This window comes from Orcinus orca, chromosome 7 (assembly GCF_937001465.1).
Source record: "Orcinus orca chromosome 7, mOrcOrc1.1, whole genome shotgun sequence".
Lineage (NCBI taxonomy): Eukaryota > Metazoa > Chordata > Mammalia > Artiodactyla > Delphinidae > Orcinus > Orcinus orca.
Window position 1 is genome coordinate 86,053,642 of NC_064565.1, and position 14,846 is coordinate 86,068,487.

Here is a 14,846-nt window from a genome sequence, read left to right on the forward strand (position 1 = left end):
CGGCATCAGCAAGCATGAGATCCACAGAAGCAAAACTGCCATGATGGAGTGTTGACCCCTGCTGAACCCCCGCTGTTCCAAAAGGGGACAGGAGCCCACGAGGCCCATGGTGCCATGCTTTCTGAGCTTGGAGGTCTCACGGCTTGGGCAAGAATGGGCTTCTCCTGCTCTGTGCCCCAGACCCTGCAGCACTCTTCCGTGCCTCTAAGTCTGAGGCAGAGAAGTCATTCCATCTTGCCGTTGACAGGCTGGCTGTTCTCCTAGCCACCTCTCCTAGGAATCTGTGTCAATTCTGCAGGGGTGGAATGGGGGTGGGAGGGTCCAAAAATCCTCCCAGGTAGATGTGTGAAAGAAGAGTCAAGTCATTCAGAGGCTCATCCAGAAGGGAGGAGGAAGGGCGGCATAGGGATGGGACCTTTGAACAGCACAAAGACTGGTACAGATGAGTTTCCCAGCAATCCCAATGGGTCATATACAGGAAGGATGTTAGAAAACTGGGAGAGGCTGCTGCCTCCCCGTTGCTGTCCACCAAAAGCAGAAACTCAGCAACTGGAAAATCTTACATGCATTAGATCTAGATCTAGATCTAAAATCCAAACCTGAAAGCGCATTAGATCTCCCTTGTGCATATCATTGAAAGCATTCTTCCACTTACACTCAGCTACTGGCAGCCAGCACACACACATACACACACAACACAAAGGCTGCCCTGTCAAAGGGAATCCCTCTTAGGGAATAAAGCATTGCCCCAAATCCCTAATCAACTGGAGCCAGATGGACCTGCCACTTATTAGCTGTGTGATATTCAGCAGGTTATTCAAGCTCTCCGAGCCTCAGCTTCCCCAATTATAAAAGGAGAATAATAACCCTTTCTCCTAGGACTGATGAGGATTCAATGAGATGCTGAATGTAGGAGTTGGCAGCGTTCCTGGAATGCTGTGTGCTATCCAGGGCAGCCCTAAGCCCCTCCACAGGAGATCTCAGACACATCTCTCAGGGCTGTGGCTCCTCTGGTGGGTAGGACTCCCTGGACTCCTGGATCACATTCCTGTTTGGGTACAGAGTGCCCATTTTATAAAGAGACACAAGGAGGTTAACCGTCACGTCTACAAGTCTGGACTGAATCAACAGCCGGGGTATAAGAGATCCTGGATAGCTGCCAGTGTGGTTTTTCTCTCTGACACCAAGTGCTGTCTGTCCTCCACCAATTCCCCAACACCAACTGGGTGTCCAACAATTCAGTTCCGGGACTAACTACCCAGAGTTGGCGCAGAACCCACAGATCAAGGACTGAGTCCTACAGGATGGTCCCCACTTCAGATGCCAGTGCAAACAGGGTACCCATACTACCTACACTTCTGCCCAGACAAATACAAATTCAGGGGTTTCCACTAGCCACCCTCAGGTTTGATAATGCCACAGAACAACTCACAGAACTCAGGAAAGCACTTTACTATGATTATGACTAGTTTATTACAAAGGCTACAACCCAAGGATAGCCAAATGGGAGAGATGCACAGGGCAAGGGATGGGAGAAGGGGAGTCGAGCTTCCAATGCCCTCTTCACCCAGGCATGCTGCCTCCAGCTTGTGGACGTGTTCACCAACCCAGAAGCTCCCAGAACCTTGTCACTTGGGGCGGGGAGGGGGGGGTTGATAATGGACTTCATTACGTAGGTGCCGTTGATTACATTATTGACCATTGGTGACTGAACTGCTCTCCCCTCCCTGGAGACTGGGAGATAGGGCACCCTCTGACCATGTACTTTGTTGTTCTAGCAATGAGCACCCATCCTGAAGTTATCTAGGCTCCCTCCATGAACCATCCCATTAGCTTACAGAAGACAGTAAATTCCAAGAGTTTTGGGAGTTCTGTGCCAAGAACCAGGGCCAAAGACCACATCTTTTTTGGTTTTTATTATTTTTTTATTGATGTATGGTTGCTGCACAATATTATAGTTACAGGTATACAATGTAGTGATTCACAATTTTAAAGGTTATAATCCATTTATAGTTACTATAAAATATTGGCTATATTCCCCATATTGTATAATATATCCCTGTGCCACATATTTACTTTTTTTGTGTGTGTGTGTGTGTGTGTGTGTTTTGCGGTACGCGGGCCTCTCACTGTTGTGGCCTCTCCCGTTGCAGAGCACAGGCTCCGGACGCGCAGGCTCAGCGGCCATGGCTCACGGGCCCAGCCGCTCCGCGGCATGTGGGATCTTCCCGGACCGGGGCACGAACCCGTGTCTCCTACCTCGGCAGGCAGACTCTCAACCACTGCTCCACCAGGGAAGCCCCACATATTTACTTTTTATTATACCACATCTCCCCTCACTTGCATGGCCACCTTTCACCTAAACCATAGCCTACTCTCTACCATCATCCATGGGAGACAGCTTCTCATCTTGCTACAAAAGAAACAAATCTTTAAATCCAGCGCTGACTTTGTCTCCATTTGAAAGGCCTCCAGCTTCCCCACAGCGTTCTAAATTGACACACCCAAGAATCATCTGGCTGGGAGTTGAAGTGTGTTATTCCAGGTCAGCCGATGACTTACAAAGCTGGAACACCTACTCTCTCAATTAGGTATGAGAAGTACTCTCCTCAGAGGGAGTCAAAGGCCCACGGTGAATAAATACTATTATTAGCGCCTCCAAGCCTTGATGCCCCGGAGCGCCTCCAAGCCACCCTGGGCTTCCGGGCATCTCCAGACACGAATAAAGTCCCAATTCCTCCTCCTCTTCCTGGAAAGAAAAATACCACATTTCCATTTGTCCAATTCAACAAACATGTATTTAGTGTCTCTGTGATTCAGACCCGCTCAAAGTTCTCTGCAGGACTCAGAGATGAACAAGACCAGGGCCCCTCCTCTGAGAGACTCACAGGAGAGCCTGTCACCCCAGTATCTTTTTCCTATGGCTGCTGTAACAAAGTACCACAAGCTTGGTGGCTTAAATCAACAGATTTATTCTCTCACAGTTCTGGAGGCTAGAAGTTCAAACTACAGGTGTCAGCAAGGCCACGTTCCTTCTGAAGTCTCCTGGGAAGAATACTTCCTTGCCTCTTCCAGCTTATGGTGGCCTCCATCTTCGCGTGACCTTCTTATAAGGACACTAGCCAATGTCCTAGTGGGCCCGCCCTAATCCACGATGACCTCATCTTAACTAATTACACCTGCAAAGACTCCATTTCCAAATAAAGTTACATTCTGAGGTTCTAGGTGGACATGAATTTGAGGTGTGGGAGGGGACACTATTCAACCCAGTACACCCCTGTGAGAGGAAGTGCAGAGGAAGGGGTCATTGATCCTTCCCAGAGGGGAATGAGAAGCATTCAAGGAAATTTTCACAGAATAGAGACTTGGGGTGTGGGTCTGAAGTACGGGGAGCAGGCCAGGAAGAGAGAACGGCATCAGCAAGAGTACAGGTCAGGAAGGAGCAGCTGTCAGGCCAGACTTGGAAGCAAGGAGGGAAAAGACAGGGATGAATCTGGGAAAGTTCAAGAGACCAAATCCCAAAGGGCCCCGTACTGTGGTAAGGAGCCGGGCTTTCCCTTACACACAATGGGGAGTTTTCACCCACCTTGCCCAGTGGTGACTCCTTCTTCCCTCCATGATTCTATTCAGTTGTAATTTGGGGGAACGCTTCCCGGGCTCCCCAGAAGCAGCTGGATCTGTTCTCCCAGAGCCCCTTCTGCCACATCCATTATCTCACAGAACATTCCACACAGTAATGACTTGCTCTCCAGCCTGTCCCCCCACTATGCTGTGAGCTATTTGAGGAAGAACCACGTCTTACTCGTCTTTACATGTCGAGCTGAGCACAGGTTGGCACATAACCTGTGCAAGCACTTACAAATGTTTAAGGAGCTTGTTGAGTGGTCAGCCAGAGGATTTAAGCAGAGGAATGACTTTCAAAGAGTTCATATCTACACCGATGGGTCCGTATTGGTCACACATGATGTCAATGAACTGGGACAAGGTATTTACACCAAAATGCTACAGGTGAGAGAAATAAAATTCATCTCTCTATACATTGTTGACATGACAGACATTTGGCACTAATTTTAGAGTCAATGATGACTCCCTGTATGCAAACCCTAAGATCTTGACTATTTAGTTGAAAAACTTCTTACATATGAAATAGAATGGCTGAGGTGGTGGAAATCCTACACATGTGCAGATACTCCTGGAGCTTGGCCCAGGTTTATGGACAGAGATGGTTCTTAGTGAAAACACCATTGATGTGCCCCCAGAGCACTGTGGTGGGTACACCGTGCAGGCTTACCTAGAGTAGGCGTTTCTCAACTTTTCTATTTTGAGACCAGTATGTATAATTTTTAAAGTTTGGACAATAACGTCAGGTGGCTAATGGATTGTTTTGAGAAGCAAGGACAAGTATTTCATCAACTGTCATCATCCTATAATTTTTAAAGGATATCTTAACACACACACATCTACCCAAAGTAGGAAGCTATAATCCCAGGATAAAAAAAAAGAATAATGTTTTAAATTGAATAAATGTAACTTTATGACTAATTTACTAGGTTGTTATAGGGCACATCTGCAGCTTTTGACTATCCAGCCCCTTAGCTCCTTTGGAATACCCCTCCCACATTCCATATAGTTCTGAAAGACTCCTCAATTCTGGTACCTTTTAACCTCATCCCCCTCCTGGCCCCAATGCCTGCCACAGATATATAGGCACAGGACCCTGGTCTGACCAATCATAGTTCCTGAACCCTGCTGGCTGCAGGGATTGGTCGAGGAAGAAGAAACAGGGCCAAGCAAGGCCAATCAATGTCCTTTCCTGGAACTGATGTGTAGATGTTAGGAGAAAGGAACTATTTTTCCCTTGTGGTAGTTTAACTACTATGCTATAGGCCAGTGGCTGTCAGAGGCAATTCTGTGCCATGATGAAACCTGTCTACCGTTGAAAATGATGTGGCCATGGTAGAAAGAAAAGCAAATATGAGAGGCTGTGGGAGAATCCAGATGAGACCACAAAGCCCCTAGATACAGATATATGTGATACTAGCTCCTCCATCCTTCCCGGTGATGTGGACCAATAAATTCCTTTTGGATTTTCATCACCAAGAATTCATCAAATTGTCCTTTTTTTCTCTCATTTTGCATCTTTCTGGAGAAACTTAATCACTGAACAGTATTAGTCTGAAGATTGGCAAGTATGAACAGGTACATACCTGCAGACATCTAGAGAAAGTGTTTTTGCAAAAACTAAAACACAGTATCGGCCAAAACAGTGCTTTTTTCTTTTCCTTCCTTCCCTCCCTTTCTTTCTTTTTCATTTTTTCTTGATTAAATATCTTAATTTCCACATGTGTCTGCTAGAGAAATGGAAGGAAAAGCACAGAAAAGGAAAAAGTGAATAGCACATACTAGAGGAGTATAAGCAAGTGGGAACAAATAGAAGAAAAGAGGGAGGAAGCTAAAATTAAGGTGGGAATGAGGGCAAGAAAGAAGACAGGCCCCCAGGGTCCTTCCAAGTTCATCTGATAACCAATACCAACACACTTAAGACCAAACTGAGTCAGTCAATCTACTCTCTGTCTCTCTTCCTGCCACTGCCACTAAGTAAATCTGAATAATCTCAACTTGGCCTATTCTCTACACATGTAAACTTTAGAAAAAAGGAAATCCTTAATATCCTAAATGCACTAAATTTGAATAGAAGAACTGCTGTGGGATATTACCAAGAAAACACTTTAAAAATTAGCACGAGGCCCTACTAAAAGGTGGTTTTAATTCTTAAAAGACACATTATTCTAGGCTTTAAAGGATATTGTGGATGTACTAAAAATAGTAATTTTTTAATTAAGAAAAATAATGACTCAAGTCTTCACAGAAGTCCTTACTAGACTTGAAATTATTTCTTTTTCTCCTAAGTGGCCAGCCGTGAATTAAAAATACCCATGTCATACATGCACATCTGTGAAACAAGTACAGCCATGGAACCTAATACAATTGCTACAGCAGCATCCATTGGCTCAGATGTCAATGGCAGAGGCGTACAGGTGCTTCCTCCTGTCTGTCTTTCCCTGGGTGCTTTCTCCACATCTCTGGTTTTCTTAGCTGGATATAGTCACAGTGGTTGGATTCAGAGAAGTTATCTGTGTCACTGAACATAGGCTTGGGATCACCAAAATGCCAGGAGAGGGTGTTAGTTGGAGTAAGCTAAACTGAGGTGACAAACAGACCCAGAATATAATGGCTCCAACACAACAAAAGTTCTTTCTTGCACACAATCCAGAGGGAATATTCGGTCATTCGAGCACCCAGAGTGTGATGGCAATTCCTTCATCTTCAACACGTGGCTTTCAAGGTTGCCCTAAGCATCATCACTTGGGTGATCTGAAGGGAAAGAACATGGAGGCCAGACTTGGGAGGGATGCAAGTCACTTCCCCTCATCATCCATTAGCAGAACCAGTCTCAGGCCATGTCCAACAACAGGGGAGGCTGGGGAAATGTAGAGCAGTGGGAAACCATGGCCCAGCTACTATGGAAGAAGGGGAGAATGGATTTTGGTGAACAAATTTTCTGTGTCCCTGGGAGACACAGAACAAAGAAATCTGGGTATCAAGTAATGCAGACCTGTGCAAGTTTCCCTTGATACAAACAAGTTCTTGCAGGCAGGTAGGCAGACAGAACCCCAGCCAGGTAGATATGGTGCAGTTAAAGTGTCTGCATTAGTAGAGTTCCACCAGACTACTCATCCTTTTTCTTTGTACTTATTTTTCTAACTAATGTAAAAAAAGACTGCTAAATTTTCACTAGTTCAGAATAGAACCATGACTTCATATTCCTAATTCAAAGATCTGACTTCATGTACTTTTGAAGTAATATCTATTTGTCATGTTTCTGTTATAAACTGTCCACTTTTTCCACTGGGACATTCTGAGGAGGCATATAGCCTCACTCCCAGGACACTGCACTTAGGCTACCAAGAGAAACCACTTTCAAATCCATCTTATCTTTGTGGAGACACCTCCTAGGGGCTCAAAAAACAGACTGTTTTTGCTCAGAACAAGGTGGGAAACCTCAAATTCATGAGATCCAATTTTAGGTAGAATCAAACACAAAATAGGAACTGCTCTGTGTGTATGGAAGTTGTCAGCCCAAACTAGGCATTAATCCATCTTCTAGGGTTTGGGGCTTCTATATCAGGGATCATAAACTCTGTGGGTCTAGGTTATCACAGAAACAGATTTAATTATTTTCTCACTTCACACTCAAAGCCAAGGCCTTCACTGCAGTAGTTTGATGACAGATGGATGAACAGACAAAAGACTGAACAATATTTCAGACCCAGAGGGATACTGGCATGTCACTGTTACAGACTAAAGAGCACAAATTTGAATGAAAATAGGATGTTTTGTTCCATAGATCTTAATGGCTGGAAAATACGAAAGAAGGTATAAATCCAAAATGTAGAAAAAAAAGAGAAGGAATTAAGAACATGAATATTCTTAGAAAGGGGATCTGAGAGTAGAAATTCAGCTGAGCCCATAGTTTCACAGGAAGTGAGTGAGGAAGGGAAAACACCCTCTATAACTGATACTCTCCTCATGATCAGGGGCTGTGTTGGTATCGTCTCTGCATTCCCAATGTGTCAGTATCAGGCACCCCAAAAGCATTCACTGACCTGATCAATTGTCAACCAATATTCTTTCAAATCCTAACCACCACGCTCTTCTCTAATGAGGATTCACTTCTTTACTCCTTCAAGAATGCTTGTCAGATTCTTCTGAAACACCTTGAGCCCATCATTAAGAAAACTCCAGAAGGTACCTGCAAAGACTGGGTAAGTGTTCCACTCTGTCTGTTACTACAAATGAGAAAGCAATCCAAACCTGTGCTGAAAGAGCTGTGGTAGTGCGCACACGCGCCACGTAGAGTCAGACCTAGGACTGGATTTCTGTGAAAGGGCAGGATCACCAGGTGATACAACTGCTCCATGATGTATCCCAGGTATGAGTGGAGAGAGAGCACAGGGAACTGCATCGCTGAGAGGAGGAACAGAAGTGTGTGAAGAATTACCAGAGGCCTTACCTCTTTTCTTTTTCTTTTTTTTTTTTTGCGGTTCGCGGGCCTCTCACTGTTGTGGCCTCTCCCGTTGCAGAGCACAGGCTCAGCGGCCATGGCTCACGGGCCCAGCCGCTCCGCAGCATGTGGGATCTTCCCGGACTGGGGCACGAACCCGTGTTCCCTGCATCGGCAGGCGGACTCTCAACCACTGCGCCACCAGGGAAGCCCACCTCTTTTCTTTCTTAAATAAGAAAAGACTGAGCCTTCCTAAGCCATAAAAATGTGATATTTGGGGAGGGAGGAAGAAAACTAAAAAGCCTAATTGCTACTGAATATATCTCAAGGGAAAAGACTTGTTTAATCCAACTTTACAATGTCCTATATCTTATTTCATTAGAACAATTATCTCACACTTGCACACACACTTACCAGAGTTCTAACACTTAGAAATGAAGCTCCAAATATCTAGTGAACTAAGCCCCTACACCACAGATGTGCAGCAAGATTCTACTGTACTTGCTTAATTTAGATTTCTGAATTCAATCAGAAGGAAATTGTTAGTGCACTAGCTGAGGAGAAAGAAATATTAGGATGGGTTCTATTATTGGTTACAAAGCACCAGTAACAATTGTCAGATGTCAATTCTGATAACAGAATATTTTCCTTCTCACCTATCAGATGGTATGTTTATTTTATTCTGACTAAATATGCCCATTCTGCACATAGAAACTGCTTTTGAACAAATAATCAGTCTTTCAGCCACTGGATACTCCAGGTAAAAATTACAATAATGCCTTGACTTGGCTAAGAAATTATGAGGCCATCAAATCACTCTGGGCCTCAGTTCCTTCAGTTGTAAAATAAGTTGTTTTTTTTTTTTAATAAATTTTATTTTTATTTATTTATTATTTTTGGCTGTGTTTGGTCTTTGTTGCTGGGCGCAGGCTTTCTCTAGTTGCAACGAGGGGGTGCTACTCTTCATTCCGGTGTGCAAGCTTCTTATTACGGTGGCTTCTCTTGTTGCAGAGCACAGGCTCTAGGCGCGCGGGCTTCAGTAGTTGTGGCTCACGGGCTTCAGTAGTTGTGGCGCACGGGCTTAGTTGCTCCACGGCATGTGGGATCTTCCGGGACCAGGGCTCGAACCCTTGTCCCCTGCATTGGCAGGCGGATTCTTAACCACTGCGCCACCAGGGAAGCCCATAAAATAAGTTTTTATTATGTGATCCTTAAGGTTCCTTCTAGGCCCCAAATTCCATGACTTTGAATAGGTCTTTGAGCTATGTCCAAAAAATATTAAATAATAAAAATACCCCTATTTGGTAAAAAAATAAATAAACATGACTTACAATGTCTAATCGTTATTTACTATTCTTTACTATGAGTAGTAATATCATTAGAAATAAGTTGCAATTCAATTTTACACATCTCCCTCCATTTACCATAAAACTTTTCTATTTTGAAGCTCCTTGCTGGGCAAGAAAGATGGATAGGATGCTTAATTTAGACTTCTGAACTCAGTCAGAAGGAAATTGTTAGTGTATCAGCTGAGGAGAAAAAAATATTAGAATGGGTTCTATTGTTGGTAACAAAGCAAAAGAGATGGAGGGATGGATAGAATGGATAGGACGGTCATCACCAGGCATCCTGGGTGCAGTGCCTGGCAGTGGGAGGTCCTCAGTAGATGCACGTTAATTAAATGAAGCACAAAGAGGGGAGCTGATTGTCAAACGCAGGAAGCGTATGACATTAGTTTTACAATCAAATGAAACAAGCCAACAAACCACACACACACACACACACACACACACACACACACACGAGTATAGAAAATCCTCATGAAGAAAGGAGGTAAGGGCCAGCCCAGTGCCCTGTAGGTAATAAGTTCCAAATTCCTGAGTTCAGTTATCCAAGAAGAGGGCAAATCAGCCCTCTAGCTGGGTCCATCTTCCATTAATAAACACATCGAATTACCGGCCCTTTCTCACCAGCCCTGAATTACCCACCAGTCCCCTATGAGTTTGGTTAGCGCAGTCTAGGGGGTCCCTCTGGGAACCCTAATAAAAATCAATTGAGGTTTTCAACGTGCAGATCTAAAAGTCAAACCTTAAACCCTCAAGGTGCAGACACCCTGTGAGGTCTGGACCGAAACAGTTTGTTGGCTTCTCTCTTTTTGGCATCCTAACTGCAGCACAAAGCATATCCTCTTTAAAAATGGAGGCAAATGTTAGTGTTGCTGTAAGTAGCTAGACTGTAAATATGGGTAACTTAAAAGCAGTCACAATGAACATCAATCAAATAAAATGCTGTCATTAAAACTTTGGTAAATTTAAAACAAATCAACATTGTTTGCACACACCCCCCCCCCAAGCTAAAGGGCTTTATTTCTTCCATCAGGGGCTACAAGGCCCTCATGGACCGGGAGAAAGGAAAAGGAGACCCTTTTTCCTACTATGTCTATGGAGTAACCTGTTCCAAGATTGAAAGTGACTGCCTGACAGGAGCTCACAAGGTAAGTTATTTGACAACTTTCCTCTTAGCAAGTAAAAACAACAACAAAATTATGTTTACACTAATAACCCAATTTCATTATGTAATACTTGTACAATAAGGACAAGATTCTTTCAATTCCATGGGAATGTCTAGAAATTCAGCTTTATCCTGAATTTCCACTCAAAAAGAAGTATAGAAGGAATTGCTCATGACAGCCTAAAATGCATTAAATATTTTATTCCATTGCAGACAGAATTACTTTCCAAAGTTTTTTTTTTTTTTTTCAAAAAAGGGTCTATTCCTAAAGGAAGGTCAAGTTATCTATCTGACTAGGTAATTTAGTAAATTGTCTTGAGTAAAAGTTTTGAAAGCACATAGCAATGTGATATTCCCCCAAAGTCAATTAACCCAAAGGTACTACTGGTCCTAAAGAAATAGACTGGGGGAGAGGGGAGGGCAGGTAATTAAAATAATTTTTGTGTTTACTATTTAATTGAGCATCCAAAAAACACCCTTATTGGAGACAGGGAGTCATATTTAACCAAAAACTAATAACTTCCACCATAAAGGATAAACCCCAGGTACCATTCTAGAAACAGAGAGATTACAGAAACCTTAAATAGAATACAGTACAATCCAAAGTATAGGAAATTTACAGGATGTACCGATGATACATCTAAATTCCATACACTAATTATTCTAACATCATCTTCAACCACCTTGCCCCAAAATAGAAATGGTCAGTCCATGTAAAAATGGGAAGGACTTTGCAAATACTGACCTATAAATTTTATCAAAATGTCTTTTATTGCCCCATTGTTGGTTAACTTGCCCACTGCTTAAATATTACATAAATAAGATAAAAATACAATAAATGAAGGGATGTCTGGAGAGCAGCTGCCCTCACATTCCACTCAATTTTATCCTTAGGGCACATTAATATTATGTCTCCATTTTCATTCTAGATCATTGTGAAGAAGTAAACTCATGAAATTAGGATCACAGATTACTCACATGATTATTTTAAAACTTGTGTTTCTGGATGTTTTTCACATCCTGGCACACATAGACAATGATCATATTTGCACAGCACACTGCTGCAAACAAGGAAGCCATGTTGGCAGGTGACCAACCTGGGTGTCCTGCCCCAGGACCTCCGAAAGCCTGTGTCTGTATCTTGGCACCCCTGTAACCCAATTGAGGCTCTACACTAGGTGGGAAGCTGTTTTTAGAAATCAACTAGTTGTCTGATCCTCCACCTTAAAGGAGGTGTTGCCAGATTTAGCAAATAAAAATATAGGACTCCCAGTTAAATTTGAATTCCAGATAAACAACAAACAATTTTCTGGTATAAACATGCTCCATGCACTATATGGGACATACTTATTTTATCTGGCAATTCCACCTGAGGGTCTTGGTAGAAATCCCTGAAGAAATGAACCTCATGGAGATCTTCCAGAATTTGGGGTGCCAGAAAAGTTAAGATTTGGTCTTCCCTGTGCCTTCCTTATTATAGCTTAAGGTTCAGTCATTTCAGTATCACTTTGGTCCCTTGAAATAGTTCATTCTTTGAAGAGGCAAAACTGATTTTAAAGAGGAATCAGAGAAATAAAATGACAGGCCTTATTGCTGATGGCTATTTGTGGTTGGTGAACTAAACCATCTGAAGGTTCAACTAGTGCACAGCCATCTCTTCCCATTTTCCAATACCTATAATGCAAAATACACCAGGTTTCAAGATGGAAATAAGTTGAAAACTCACTCTGGGGTGTGTCTAATCTCCTGCCCTATCCAGGTTGAGAATGGACGAAGGTTGGTCTCAGTGCCCATAGTAGGTTGTCTGAGAGACCAATGGTTGAATCAAAAGAGAATTTCCCATTCAAAGGGCTAGAAAGTAGGAGCCCAGGTATTGGGCCTAAACAGTGAATGATGATGTTGGAACAAACACTGGACGTGGGGGAGAAGGAAAGCCCAGAGATATTCCTGAGATAGACCACAGCCATATACGGCTTTCTGTGGCTCCTTCACAGCCTGCATGCACATGCCCAGTGACACAACAGAAGGGCCAGATTAGTGTGATTTTTCTCAGGGAAGGAAGTAAACTGGTCTCAACATTCGCCCTTAATACACCCAAGATCTTGCAAATCCCCAAATTCATACAAGCCGCTGTGACTACATGATTTCCTCAATAAAACGGCAATAATACCACCTACAGTGAACCATTATGAGGACTAGATGAGCTCATGATTATATTAGAACGAATCAAGGCTGAGAATCAGATGAACAGTCAGGCTCAATTATTTACTAAGAGACGCTCAAACACACCAACATGCCGTGGACTTTGGAGTCACCTGAGAGGAATCAAAACCACGAATGCAGAAGACCTTCTGGGGTCATTGACAGTCCTAGCACTAAATTTGAAGAGCTTAGCAGATGTCTCATCACCTCTAATGTTGATGAGGTTCAATGCAGTGCTAATTAACCAGCCCGAGTCCTGGAATAAATTGGGACCATTTAAGAAACCTTAAAATAGTATTTTTAATTCAAGTTCTCATGGTCAGGTAATTTTAACTTTGGCAGAAAATCAGAACAGACATCGTCATGGATGCCTGTTGCAGTCAAAATCCGGCCACTGATATTCGGCAAGTAGGTGCTGGCCCACCAAGATGGGTGCTGCTTCCTGAGAGCCACTGTGGGGTAGGTAAAGGCCTTCTAAAAAGCACATGATATCACAGAGCTTGACATTTTCCCCGCTTCAGGTTGAAGGTTTATTTATTCAGGGAATGGGCCTTTATACCACTGAAGAGGTGAAATACTCCCCAGAAGGTGTCCTGTGCTCTCGAGGTCCAGATGAGTACAGAATTCCAACCATCAGCGATGTCCCAGAGGAGCTTAATGTCTCCACGTTGCCATCATCGCAAACCCCGCTAACCGTCTATTCATCCAAGGTAAGCATCCAAACCTACTACTACACAATGTGATGGATCAGGTAGCTTGGTCAATGAAAGCAGGTGGACGAAATAAAAGATAGAGGTCAATGGTTATCAGGACCCAATCCCGATAAACTGTTACAATTGGGAGATGAATCACCTAGAGAAAAGTGAGAAGATAAATGATCTGCCCAATGGCAATCCTGGGATTTTATTTATTAATATTCTTTTTCACTGAAAACTCTAAAATTCAGCAAGAAGCTTTGATTTGATAGAATAACATTTTCACTTAAGACATTCTCAGTTAAGAACCTGAAGACTGAAATATTAAATGGGATTGAAGGCACGATGCTACTGAAATCTTAGAAAGCAGCGGCAGCATGGACACAATCCCGGACCGAGGGCTCAGAAGACCTGGATTCCTGCCCAGCTCTACCAATTCCCTATGATGTTAAGCAAACCACTCACCTCTGAGGGGCCCAGAGTCCTCAGTCATACTGAGAAATGGATCTAAAGCAGCATTTCTCAACTGGGGGAGGGGGGATATTTGGCTCCCACAGGGAACAGCTACCAAATGTCTGGAGACATTTCTGGTTGTCACAGCTGGGGGAAAATATTACTACTACTGGGTAGAGGCCAGGGATGCTGCTAAACAGCCTTCGATGCACTAGACAGTCCCCAATAAGAAATTATCTGGCCCAAAATGTCAATACTGCCAGGAAACAAAGACACCAACCCTGAGTAGTTGCTAAAATAGTGAAATTGCGAATTAAAGTAAAGGTCAGAATTTGTTTGCACTGCTGTATGCAGATTATGTGAAAACTACCCTTGGAGTAGAAACTTCATTTAGGTTTGAGATGCATTGTTAAATTTTTCTTTAAAATCTATTGTGTGACTTCTTACTAGGAGTAGCAAATTGATAACTTTTGTGTTTTTTTTGTTTTTTGTTTTTTGCAGTACGCGGGCCTCTCACTGTTGTGGCCTCTCCCGTTGCAGAGCACAGGCTCCAGACGCGCAGGCTCAGCAGCCATGGCTCACGGGCCCAGCCGCTCCGCGGCATGTGGGATCCTCCCGGACCGGGGCATGAACCCGCGTCCCCTGCCTCGGCGGGCGGACTCTCAACCACTGCGCCACCAGGGAAGCCCCTCATAATCTTTATTTATAGCCACTGGAATAAGTTTTGGACGCAAGAGGAGGGCAGAAGTTTTAACTTCTTAATAATAAGCCTCTTGTTATTAAGGCTACTTAGAACATGTTGAGAAAGACCATTTATCTTTCATTCTCATCCTGACCCACAATATTCCTAGCCATTTCACTGACCTCACATCTATTTGAATCAATGAGAATATAGGCTTCTTCAAATCCTTGACAAGACT

The 14,846-nt window shown here is 43.4% G+C and overlaps 1 pseudogene; it reads left to right on the top strand.

Moving 5' to 3' along the window:
• The window catches only part of LOC117201739 (aldehyde oxidase 2-like), a 72,115-nt pseudogene extending 58,090 nt beyond the window's left edge, over window positions 1-14,025 (top strand).
• Window positions 14,026-14,846: the final 821 nt, after the last annotated feature.